Source organism: Zalophus californianus, chromosome 2, assembly GCF_009762305.2.
Source record: "Zalophus californianus isolate mZalCal1 chromosome 2, mZalCal1.pri.v2, whole genome shotgun sequence".
Lineage (NCBI taxonomy): Eukaryota > Metazoa > Chordata > Mammalia > Carnivora > Otariidae > Zalophus > Zalophus californianus.
The window spans coordinates 41,420,488-41,433,328 of NC_045596.1; the positions used below are offsets into that span (position 1 = coordinate 41,420,488).

General features: G+C 45.2%; 1 long non-coding RNA gene across 1 annotated transcript; it reads right to left on the reverse strand.

Annotated features, from left to right (window-relative positions):
• Positions 1-268: 268 nt before the first annotated feature.
• LOC113925155 lies at positions 269-10,779 on the reverse strand. Its single transcript, XR_003520935.1, has 4 exons — positions 10,683-10,779; positions 7,657-7,872; positions 6,942-7,149; positions 269-403 (listed from the first exon to the last, which is right to left on the reverse strand). It is a non-coding gene; the product is annotated as an uncharacterized LOC113925155 (long non-coding RNA).
• Positions 10,780-12,841: the final 2,062 nt, after the last annotated feature.

Below are 12,841 nucleotides of genomic sequence, written 5' to 3' on the forward strand. Positions count from 1 at the left end.
TTGGTCAATATACTCATTGGTGTGATTAATTACATTTTATTTTATTTTATTTTATTTTAAATTTATTTATTTGACAGAGAGAGACACAGCGAGAGAGGGAACACAAGCAGGGGGAGTGGAAGAGGGAGAAGCAGGCTTCCCGTGGGGCAGGGAGCCCGATGCGGGCCTCGATCCCAGGACCCTGGGATCATGACCTGAGCTGAAGGCAGACACTTAATGACTGAGCCACCCAGGCGCCCTTAATTACATTTTATTAAGAGACCAGAATTTATTCTCTGGAAGCGTAACCTTTTCTAACTTGGTGGGGAGCAATTTTCAGCTCAGCCAGCTCAGGAACTATTTCACACTGAATCACCAGTAGAGAGTCACTGCTCCCAAAGGCGGCAGCTCAGGATTTGGAAATCTGATGAGGAAAAAAAAGTTAAAAACTAGATAAGTAAGCAAGGGAAGGGAATAACTGCTTCTCCAGTTAGGATCTCCCAGGGTCCTCCTGAGGACATTCATTCAATAGGTATTTATTGACTTCTGCTTGTATGCTAGTAGCTAGTTGGGCCACTGGTTTCCCATAACATGTGACATTCATTCATTCATTTATTCAGTAAGAGTTTAGTAAGCACCTACTATGTGCCAAGCATCACTATAGGTCTAGATTCTTGTGTTACATCAATGAACAAAACTTATATTCTAGTGGGAGATTACATTCTAGTGGGAGGGGAGAATAACAATAAACTTATACATAAGCAAATGATATAGTATGTTAGAAGGTTTCACGTCACTAGAAAATAAGAACAGGGAAGGGGCATCAGAAGGACCACATGTGTGCACACACATAATTTTGCAGTGATTAAATAGAGTAGTATAGTGGGTTGAATAATGGTCTCCCAAGAGGTATGTCTGAGTCCCAACCCCTGGAATTTGTGAAAGTGACCATATTTGGTAAAAGAGTCTTTGCAGACGTAATTCAGTTAAGGGTCTTGTATTAGGATTCTCCAGAGAAACAGAATCAGTAGGATAGATAGATAGATGATAGATAGATAGATAGAAGATTTATTGTAGGAATTGGCCCATGCAGTTATGGAGGCCAAGAAGTTCCATGATCGCTATCTGCAAGCTGGAGAACCAGGAAAGATGGCAGTGTAATTCAGTCTAAGTCCAAAGGCCTGAGAATCAAGAGGCTCATGGTATAAATCCTGATTGAGTCCAGAAACCCAAGCACCAGATGCAACAAATTTCAAGGGCAGAAGACAGATGTCTCAGCTCAAGCTGAGAAAAAGCAAATCTGCCATTTCTCTGCATTTTTGTTCTATTTGGGCTTTCAGTGGATTGTATGATGCCCACTGGTGTTGGAGAGGGCCCTCTGCTTTATTGAGTCTACCAATACAAATGGTAATCTCTTCCAGAAACATGCCCAGAAATGATGTTTTACCAGCTCTCTGAGCATCCCTGAGCCCAGTCAAGTTGATGCAAAAAATTAACTATCACAGGTCTTGAGATGAGATCATCCTGAATTATCCAGGTGGGCCACAAATCCAATGACAGATTGGCTTAGAAGAGGAAAGGCAGAGGGAGGTATGAGATACACAGACAGATAAAAAGTCCACAAGCAGAGGTTGGCAGCCCCAAGCCAAGGAATGCTTGCAGCCACCAGCAGCTGGAAGACACAAGGAAGGATTCTTCCCTACAGCCTGTGGAAGAAGTGTGGACCTGTCCACACCTTGACTTTGGACTTGTCCCACAGACTAATAGAAAATAGATGTCTGTTGTTTTTAAGCCACCCAGATTGTGGTAATTTGTAGTCCTAGGAAATGAATGTAGATGGTCAGAGTAGTTTTCGTAGAGAAGTGGTATTTAAGGAAGTCTTAAAGGAGATAGGAAATCAGCTGTGTGAATATTGAGGGGAGAGCTGTCTGGGCATAGTGAATGGTCTGCTATCAGGGGAGGGTGCCTGGTGTGGGGAGTGACATGGAGGTCAGTATGGCTGAGACAGGAGGTGTGATAGGGAGAGGAGTAGGGGGAGACAAGGATAAAGAAGTAACAGAGAAACCAAAGGAAGCTGACAGAGCATGCAGGGCCTCTTAGGGTGTTGTAAGACAAAACTTTGGAATAATGGTGCATGTGGAATTAACTATAAAAACACCACTATTGAGTTTCTTTTATGTGACTAGTAATGTGGCAGGATCTTCAGGTACACAATCTCAGCTATTCCTCACCAGGCCCTCGTGAGGAAGGTTCCATCCCCTTAACTCCATGGATGGAAAACTCTACACTACCCATATACTGTTGCATAACTAGAGAGTGGTCAACCTCAACCCCAGAGCCAGTCTCCTCTGCCTCAAAGCCCACACTCTTTCTGCTCCATCACACAGCCTTACAAGCACATGCACAATATAGGAATAGAAAGAAAATTCTTCAGTCTGTTAAAGGACATCTACAAAAAAACTACAGCTAGCATCATACTTAATGATGAAAGAGTGAATACTTTCCTTTCAGATTGAGAATAAGGCAAGGTTTTTCAAGCTCTATATTCTCTCCTCTCCACCCCCAACCTCTGTATTCTTGTTCAGCAATACACTGGAAGTCATAGCCAGTGCATTAAGGCAAGAAAAAGAAATGAAGAAATACAGACTGGAAAGGAAGAAATAAAACTATCCCTGTTTGCAGATTACATGAAAATCCAAGGAATCTGATTTTTTTTTTTTAATTCAAAAACTCAGAAGTGAGTTTGGTAAGATTGCAGAATACAAAGTCAACACCAAACCTCAACTGTATTTCTATATACTAGCAGTGAACAATTGAAAACCAAAATTTAAAACAAATAGTACTTATAATAGTTACCTCCCAAATTAAATACTTAGTTATAACTCTAACAAGACATATATGGGATTTGTATGATGAACACTAATGGATGCAAAAGAATATCAAAGAAGACCTAAAGAAACAGAGAGACATACCATGTTCATGGATTGGAAGGCTTTCCAACTGTAATGATATCAATTTTCCCCAGATTGATTTAATGCCATTCCAATCAAAATCTTAACTGAATTTTAAAAATAGATATAGATAAGCTGATTTTAGACTTTATATGGAAATGTGAAGGAATAAAATAATCAAAACAATTTTGGAAAAAAGAGAATAAATTTGGAGGTATCATACTACACAATTTTAACACTTATTCTAAAATCTATAATCATCAAAGCAGTGAAGCAATTAGCAATGTGTCTATTTCCAGGGTGATGGACACATAGATCAAGAAAACAGAATAGAAAGTCTAGAGGTAGGGACGCCTGGGTGGTTCAGTCGTTAAGTGTCTGCCTTCGGCTCAGGTCATGATCCCAGGGTCCTGGGATCAAGTCCCACATCGGGCTCCTTGCTCAGTGAGGCGCCTGCTTCTCCCACTCCCTCTGCTGCTCCCCCTGCTTGTGCTTTCTCTCTCTCTCTCTCTCTCTCTCTCTGACAAATAAATAAATAAATAATCTTTAAAAAAAAAAAAGGAAGTCTAGAGGTAGACCCACACAAATATGGCCAATTGGTTTTTTGCAAAGCTAATTCAGTATAGAAAGAATAGTTTTTCAACAAATGTGGTTTGGATAATTGAACATCTATATGACACCCAAGAATAAAAATAAAGTGAAACTCAACCTAACCCTCATGGCTTATACGAAAATAGACCCCAAATGGTCATAAATGTAAATGTAAAACATAAGACTATAAAGTTAGACTCCAGTGGAATGAAATCACAGAATGAACTGGAAATCATATCCTTTTTGACCACTATATATATAAAAAAAAGAGGGAAATTTAACAAAAAGGCAGTATCTCCTTTAATTTGGAGGGACAAAAGGGAATGGAAGAAAAAAAAAAGATGCTAGGAAAGAAATTGGTGACTTATATGAAGGAATGTGGTCTGAAGGATCTACTAGGGAACACAATCCCCCAGAATAGCAGCGTATTGACAGTCAGGCTTTGAACCCAGGCTCATTCATTCGTTTGTTCAACAGCTATTTATCGAGCCCTCCTGTATCTGAGATGCTACATATGTAATGGTCAAGAAAATAGACACCATGTTCTGTGGGTCATGAAGATTACACTGAGGTGGGAAAAATAGACTTGAAACCAATAAACACACTAATAAGTGTATAATGATAATTTGTGATAAATGGTATGGAAGAAAACAACAGGCATCCTCCTACAAAAGAGAAGAAGGGAGACCTACTTTAGGCTGAGTGGGTGTCAAGGCAGGTCTTCTCAAGGAAGAGTCAGAGAAGGATGAGTAGGAAAAAGCCAGGACAGGCCTGATGGGGAGAGCTCCACGCCAGGGCTCAGGAGGGATGAGCTGGGTGAACACAAGGAACAGAAAGAAGGCTGGGAGAAGGGTGGAGGGTAAGGGAGAGAGTAGCATGAAATAGTTCTGGAGAGGACATTGAAGAGTTTTTATGCAAGGTCGTGACATGATTCGGGGCACATTCAAAAGATAACAGTGGCCATGTATGAAAAGTGGTCTGGTCCAGGTAAGGAGGAGAGCAGGATAAATAGCTGGAGGGTCTTTACAGTGGTCCATGGTAGCCTAATAGGTGGGATGTCAGTGGAGAGGAAAAAAGTGAACAGGTTTGAGGGGGATTTTTGGAAGTATTAGTGTGAACTCTATGAAAATTTCAATATTCGGTTGTTTTTTATTTATAAAAGTGATAATTTCGTGCAGCTTCGTCTAAAAGACTTGACAGGACTTGGTAATGGATTAGATTTGGAGGGTGAGGAAGAGGGAGATGTCAAGAGTGGCCCCCATGTTTCTGGCTTTAGCAACAGAGTATATGGAAATGCCCTTTACCAAGATGGGGAAGACTGGAGGGATGACGGGGATTGGGGTTATGGACTTGGGTAGAAGAAGTTCAGTTTACAGATGTGGGGTTGGAGTTATCTGGGTGATCTCTAAAGAGAGATGTCACTGCGGCAGTACCTTTGAGTGCTCAGGAGAGTTCTGGCTGAGATACATCTGTAGGATTTCAGCATATTGGATGATGATACTTAAAGACATGGAAGTGGATATGCTCTGGGAGAAAGTTCAGAGTGAGAAGAGAAGGGCCCAGGAGTGCCAATATTTAGAGACCAGAGAAAGGAGGAGGAGCAGTAAGAACATGGAGAAGGGGTCAGAGGCATGGGAGGAAAACCAGGAGAGTTCAAGGCTGCCAAGAGAGGAGCGGGTAAACAAAAAAGAAAGAATGATCAATTGTGCTGAATGCTGTCGGGGGGAGGGTGGCCGTGTCTAGCAAGACGAGATATTGATTATTCATAATTTAAAATCCAGGTTGAGAAAATGTGCCAGATACTTTTCCCAAAGAACAACTTCAAAAACAGATTTCACTGTACATAAAAAAACCAGAATCATTACCATCACAGAGAGGGAGCCCTGCATTTGGCATAAAGGGATATAATAATATGAACACCTACAATGATTTCACTTTGTGCTAGGCACTGATTAAATATATGCATATTCACTCACGTAGTCCTCACAACCCCCTTGGAGGTAGGCAGCATTACCCCCAATTTACAAAAAGGGCAAAGATGAACTCACCCCGAACCACAGGGCTAAATGTGGGGGAGCTGGGATTGAATCTGGGAATTCTGACTCTGAGGCTAGTGCTGTTAAGTACTATACTCTCATCAATGGTTGATGATGACAGATGGACAGAGATTCCTCAACAAACCCAAAAGCTCTTATTTGAAAAGAATTACAGAGTATCACAGTTAATGTAAATAGACAGGTGAAACAGTTTTCAGTTGTGACTTAGTGCATTTGTGTGTGTGCATGTGCGTGTGTGTTTAAATTTCTCTAATCTTGAGCAGATCTTCTGCCATATGTGGCAACTTGTTTCCATGATGGCTACAACAATATCTCCCATCCAGCCTGCCCTTTCCCTCCCCTTGAATCTGGGCTGCACTTGGTAACTTGCTCCAGCCAATTAGAATATGGTGGAAACCACATCTAGAACTTCCAAGGCCAGGCCTTAAGATGCTTTTTAGCTTCTGTTTTCACTTGGAGAAAGCAATGATCATGCAGGGAGCTTGAGGCTATTCTGCTGGAGAGAGAGGCCCTAGAGAACCAGACAGAATGAATCCAGAGAGGCCATAGGGAGAAGATCCAAGGCATCCCAGCTGATAGGCAGCACTGAGGTCCCAGGCAGCTGGGCGGCACCATTTTGGACCTTCCAGCCCAGATGCACCATCCGCTGAGTGCAGCTGCAAGAATGAACTAGCTAACACCATGGGAAGAAGAGTCTTCACGCTGAGCCCTGCCCAGATTCCTGACCTACAGCATCACCAGCAATAATGAAGAGTTTTTGTTGTAAGTCACTAGGTTCTGGGTGGTTTGTTATGCAGCAATACCTAACTGATAAACTCTATCTGAATCCTCTCTCTGATCCTGCGGAGTGTTAGAGGTCAAGGGAGAGCCTTGTACTTTGACTCACAAATCTATGACAGACCTGGAAGGCCTTGGTTGAGGACCTTATCTGTCTCTACTTGGCCTCAGGTACCCAATAAAGAAGACTGAGTTCCAGTAAAAGCTACTCGTGACACTAAAATGTTATCAGTGCATTTCTTCGGATAATGTAGTTATAGGTAATTTCCTGCATTGATTCATTTTTTCTAGAATGAGTAAAAACAGCTTCAGTAATGAGGAAAGATACAGTACAAAGCTCTCTTCCGTAACTGTGGAAGCCACCGTTCCTCCTGGGGTGTCCTGTCCCTCAGCAGAATAGCCTTGAGTTCTCCACCTGGCAGCTGCTTTCTCCAACTGAAAGTAGCCAGTTGGTGGGCTGCACAGAAGCCTCTCTCAATCCTTTTCATCTGTCCTGCTGTGCCTTAAAGAGCCAGAGACTCATTTTCCTCGTGCCCTTGCAGCTAGGGGGGAGCAGGCAAAAATTGGCTCTTGTAAACTCACTTACAATCCAGTTTATGGAATCTATTTGCCTATCTTCAGCTGTGATGGTGAAATGTCACTACTCTGCCAAATCCTAGTGGTATTGGCAGAAGTGGGTGGGTGGCATGTGTCCTGTTGTTTTCCTTCTTGACCTGATGGCATCATACCCTCATTAGCCACCATACTCCCCATTTGGGAAGACACACGCAGGAAGGCTGTGGGTCTGCACAATCCTATCAAAAGCAAAGAGAAGGAAAAATTCAGGTGAGTCTCAGCCACATGACCTAAACCAGTTTTCTGTTTTTATTTTAATTTTGTATTATGGCAATTTAAAACATATGCAAAAGTGGAATAGTATTACAAACCCCCATGTACCTAGCACTCAGCTTTAACAATGAATAATTCATGACCTTTTTTTCTGTATACTCCTACCCACTTAACTCCTTCCCATATTATTGTGAAGTAAATCCAGACATCATATCATTTCATCTACATACATTTCAGTTTGCATCTCTAAAAGCTAATGAGTCTTTTAAAAGTATAACAACAATATTACTAGCATACTTAAAAATAATTCCTTAATATCATCAAATATCCAGTCAGTGCTCATATTTCTACCAACTACCTTTTAAAAATTGGCTGTATATCATTTTTTTTTAACTTGGCACAAAAGTAACACATCCTCATGGAAGAACTTTTGCAAAACATGAAAAAGCACAGAGAAGAAAATCTAGGCTCACCCATAATCCCTGGATCCGATGCCAGTCTATCCGGTGCCATGCATGATTAGAAAAAGATGGACCTTCCCAGCAGGCACAGCCCTGAGCCAAGATGTCAGCCACGGCTTGTTCTCTCAAGGGGATGCCCTTGTGCCTTGCAGAACCAGACCATTGAACTTCCACAGCCCTGAGTAGATTATCGGTGTCTACATTTTGGAGTACAGCCTTTCAGATTTTCTACGGATATATATGTAACTTTTATATAATTGTTTTCATACTGTACATTCTGTTTTGTATGCAGCTTTTTTCACTTAATAGAAGACCATAAACATTTTCCCATGTCATTAAATTTGCTTCCAAAGCATGACTTTCTGTGGCTGCACAGGGGTACCATAATTGATTTAAGCGGTGGCCAATTGTTTAGGCCAATTGCCCTTAGAGTGTGGTTCTTGTCTTCAGTAGATAAAAAACTCAGGCAAGAACATTATGTCCTTCTTGGGAGAAACATTAAAACACATGGAGGAGTTTCTGCACATGCATTGCATGATCATGAGGTTTTAAATTGGTTCCACCCGTTGGTTTGGGAAGAAAGCAAAGGTATGGTTCCACTTAGTTCAACTTGTGCCTTGAGGGGCAGGGAGAATTGTCCCTTGACATGTTTAGATTCCTAGGAATTCCATAGTAAACAAGAAGCTTCAGTGAAGAGCAGTGAGGCAATTAAATGGAACATGTTTATTGGGACAGTCACTCCCAAAGTTATGCAACCAGGAGATTTGGGTTTGGGCAACCAATCTCAGGCCAGTGTCTGAGGTTAACAGAAGGCAGCAGGCTTAAGGGTTCTCTTGGATTGGTTTTGTTGGGTTTTAGGGCATGAACACAGCCATCCTTGGATGCAAACCACCAACTGATGCCTTGTGAGCAATATCATCACAGACTCAAGGAGTTGGCCTGTGGATTCTCAGAAAATTACCAGCTCATAATCTCCATCTCTTGAGAATTAGGATAAACATTAAGGTTAATTGCAAAGCATCCATTTCCCCAAATCCACAACCCACAGTCAGCCCTAAGCCTGAGCCACAGTATTTTCTACACTAGCTCTTATCTTTACTGAATCCACTGAACTAAATGACTCAGTTTAATGGAGTCACTGGGGCAGGGTGAGGTCAGAGGGCAGATGTAAACTAGAAATTCCTAACCCCAGAGGCCACTCCCCATGGGTCACAGAGTTTGGTAAGTGCCTTGAAATTCTTCAGATGGGTAGGCCACTTAAATGCAAATGATCAGTGTTATATGTTGGGCAGCCTAGAGAAGGATTTAGAAGGAAAGTCCCTTTGACTTTACATCAACTCATAAAGTTCAAACATTGACAAAGAGCCCATATCATTGGGCCTTGATGGAAGGCATGTCTCAGGATAAGAGAAAGCACAGAGTCTGGGGTCCTCCTGAAAGATGCTCCGCACACTACACATGACCTGCTAGGTATTCTGAAGTCCTAAACCTGTAATCGAGCCATCTCTCATTAGCTTCCAAGGAACGACAATTTCATCCAGAATTTCACCCAGTTCTTGTATCAGAAATGCTACTGGATGGTGTGTTGCTTTCCTGGGGCTGCTATGACGGCATACCATAAACTGGATGACTTAAAGAAACAGAAATATATGCTTGCATAGTCCTGGAGTTTGGAAGTGTGAAATCAAGGTACTGGCAGGGCTCTCCTGTCTCGAAGCCTCACAGAAAGACCCTTCCCTGCCCCTTCCAGCTTGGGGTGACTTCATGCTGGTGTTCCTTGGCCTATAACAGCTTACCTCTGATCTCCATCTCATCTGCCGAAGGCCATCTTCCCTCTGTGTGTGTGGCTGGGTCCACCTTTCCCTCCTCTTATAGGAAACCAGTCATACTGAATTAGGGTCCACCCTAATGACCTCATCTCAACTTGATTACATCGACAAAGGTTCTATTTCCAAATAAGGTCATATTCATAGGTGCCAGAGGTTAGGACTTCAACGTATCTTTTGGGGGACACAATTCAATCCATAATGGATAGAGGTTCAAAGGTCTGGGATCACAGTTTTATCACCAATTGTGTTATCCTGAGCAGGTCACGTAGCATCCGTGGGCCCCAGGTGCCCTCATCTGTCCCCTAGGGGCCCTTGGGGCCTGCAGATTCCATGTAGTTTGAACAAAAGCCTCATTTGTTTCTGATCAGTCAGAGAATATACTCATAGCAGGAAGGGTCTGCCAGCGTGGAAGGAGCCTCACAACTCAGAGGCAATGTCAGGACTGGGGTAGAGTGTCATGGCTTCCTATCATGGCAGATGGGGTGTGTTGAATGGCGAAGGAAGGGTGGAGGATGCCTCCAGCAGTGCCTGGCAGGGCCTCTGTGGTGCAAGCCACCAGGCCCCGAACTAAAGAGCAATCAGCCAAATGGCTCTGCTCCTTCCCCTTGGTACCACAGTTTGCCAACCCCCCGGGGACAGCATTGGTGATCATTTGTCCTAAAATCCAATAAGCACAGTCAGTGGCCCTTGGCTTCCCAAGCTCATCATGAAGCCAGCACTAACAGGTGAGACCCTCCAGGCTCGGATGACTCAGTGTAATCCATCCCGAGGAAATATGGCTCCCCTTAGGCCAGCTTAAATATTTAGACAGCCACAGTGCCTGTGTGCTCCGAATGCAAAGCCTGGGAGTAGGTGAGAGTGTTTTAGCTCTGGTGAGACTGAAGGAACTTGACATGTTATTGAGTTGGGGGCCGCCGAAGGTGAAGCCAGGCAGTTACACATTCCAGGAATGCGGATGTGGTGCTCCCAGTGTGTATCTGAGGCTGACAGGGTTTGACAGTCCCCATCTGGGAACGATAACCTGCGAGCAGCAGAGCAGGCCATGAGGAGGAAGGCTGTTCTGCCTCCTGCCTCTGCCCCATCTTCTTTCCTTCTTTCCCTCTGCTCTGAGCTCCCAGGGAGCCGGGGAGGTCGTGGGGAAGTGCCTGTCCCCCCCAGTTTGGGCTGCGCAGGAATCTTGGGGAAGGGAGGCTGTGGGGGTTGGCTCACCGAATGCTTGCAATTCCAGGAGCAGCAGGCTGAGGACAGAATCCATTTCCCCCCCTCCGGGAGACCTGGGTGGAATGCCATGGCGGGGAGGCAGTTGGGGATGCCAACCGATCACCCAGCCGGCTGCCTGGGGCCTGCAGTGGGGCCAGGAGGTGGCAATGTGTTTATGTCACGTTTAATACCTCGGGATTGCTTTGTGTGAATGGGGGAGGGGGCTTTCATCTGTGAAGTTCAAAGCACCCTCGCAAACTTCCTCTGCTAATCCTCACTCTGATCTGAATTTTGTTGTGTAACTAAACTGATTACAAGAATTTCATGAATCAGGCTAGGGCCGGGCCCCTGGGACAGACTTCCTCATGCTTTGCCCCCACATGGTGCGCTGGCCCTGGGGGGAGGCGGTGAGGTCTGGGAGGCTAGGTTATGGCACAGAGAATGTGGGGGCAGAGAGGTGGCTCAAGGAACACATCACACAGCCTAGCCCTGTCCTGTTTTACACACATGACACTGAGGGCAGAAAGGGACAAGACATACTTGTGAATCCCGCGCTCTCTTCTGTGGTCCAGAATGACATCTACATCTCTGACGGCCTTCTGGTCACCTCCACGGGTTCTTCAAGCACAGCCTGCCCAGAGCTCAGCCCAGGATCTCCCCCATGCCTGACTCATTCCCTGCAGTGCTGCCCTTAGACTGTCCTGGGCTCCTGCCCTAGGGACACCTGAAACCCTTCCCTCCCGCTGTCTTTTGGCTGGACCCTTTCCCACAGGGACAGGTCCACCCAAAGCCCCTGCCAAGCCCTGAACCGTACTTATGTTCCAGGACCCCAGATTTCCCTGCCCAAACAGCTCCGAGCTTCTCTCAGGGTTGTGCAGGCCTCTGGCGCTGGTCAGTTCCGAGGAGGTCACGCTCCACTGCTGGGGTGGCTGTTCCTGTGGGAGGGCATGGGGGAGCCGGGTGGTGCAGGCTGGGCTCCTCATGCTTCAGCAGGCCTTCCAGGGTGCAGGCTTGGGCCACAGGTCCTGGCCTGGCCCCCTGTGATCTGCAGCTCCACCACACCTCACCATCTGGAGCTTCTGAAGCCAGAAACCCACCATCGTGTTTGAGTCCCCAACTGATCCCCCAGCTGATCCTCACCATCAACCAGTCACCAAGTTCTCTCGCTGCCACCTCAGGAATGGCTCTTGCGTGCCTTCCCTTCTCTCCATCCAGCTGTCTCTGCCTCTCTTCTGCTCTCCTGGATGAAGCTACAGCCTCATCATGGGTCTCCCTGCCTCTACGCTGGCCCCTCTCCAATTCATTCTCTGCATTCTGGCTAGAAGGACCTTTCATCCTCTGATCTTGTGACTTCTTTATTAGTCGCACTCAGAAAAACCTCTGCTTGACCTTTGGCTCTCAACTTGGAGGTCACCTCTGTGGAAGCTTCTGTGACACTTCCAGGTAAGGTCAACAAGGATGCTGTCAGTGAACTACCCGGAGGCCTCACACTTGGCGCCTCAGCATATCCCCACCATACATTATAGGTACCTGTGAATTTTCTAGAAGACCCACTAGACTGTGAGCATCGTGAGGGCAGTGACATCGCCCGTGTTGGTTCTTGGGTCCACAAGACCTAGCACAAAGTCTCGGGCAGGTCAGATGTTCAACATATATCCGGTGAATGAATGAATGAAGGGTCTGGACAGTGTTATTGCTAAGACTAGGACCTATGTCTTCTGAGACTTCCGAGGGCAGCTTCCAGGTAACTTCTCAGACCACTGGTTTTTGAAGAGAGTTTCAGCATTGCTGTTAAGCTAAAGCATCCTTGGAGATGTAGCAACATGGAACAAACTCAATTTACTAGAATTCCTCTGGAGGAGAGTATAATCTAACATGGTTGGAAATCATCTTTCACAAGGAACTGTAATGCCTCACGATGTGTTTTTTTGCTAGGTGTGCAAGTTTGGGGCCGGAGAAGGATTGCCGAGGACGGGAAGCTGGAGGCTGAGCCAATACTAACAGTCCTCATTCTCCCCTTTGCTGCAACCCACTCTCAGTGTCTTCAGGTGTAACCCAGCCTCCTCTGCAGTCAGGAGCGGCTGTGTGGCTGGGCTCTGGCCATTGAGATGTAAGCAGAGTTGCTGTATGGGACTTCTGGGAGGGCTCTGTAACTAGTAGAGGGTGTG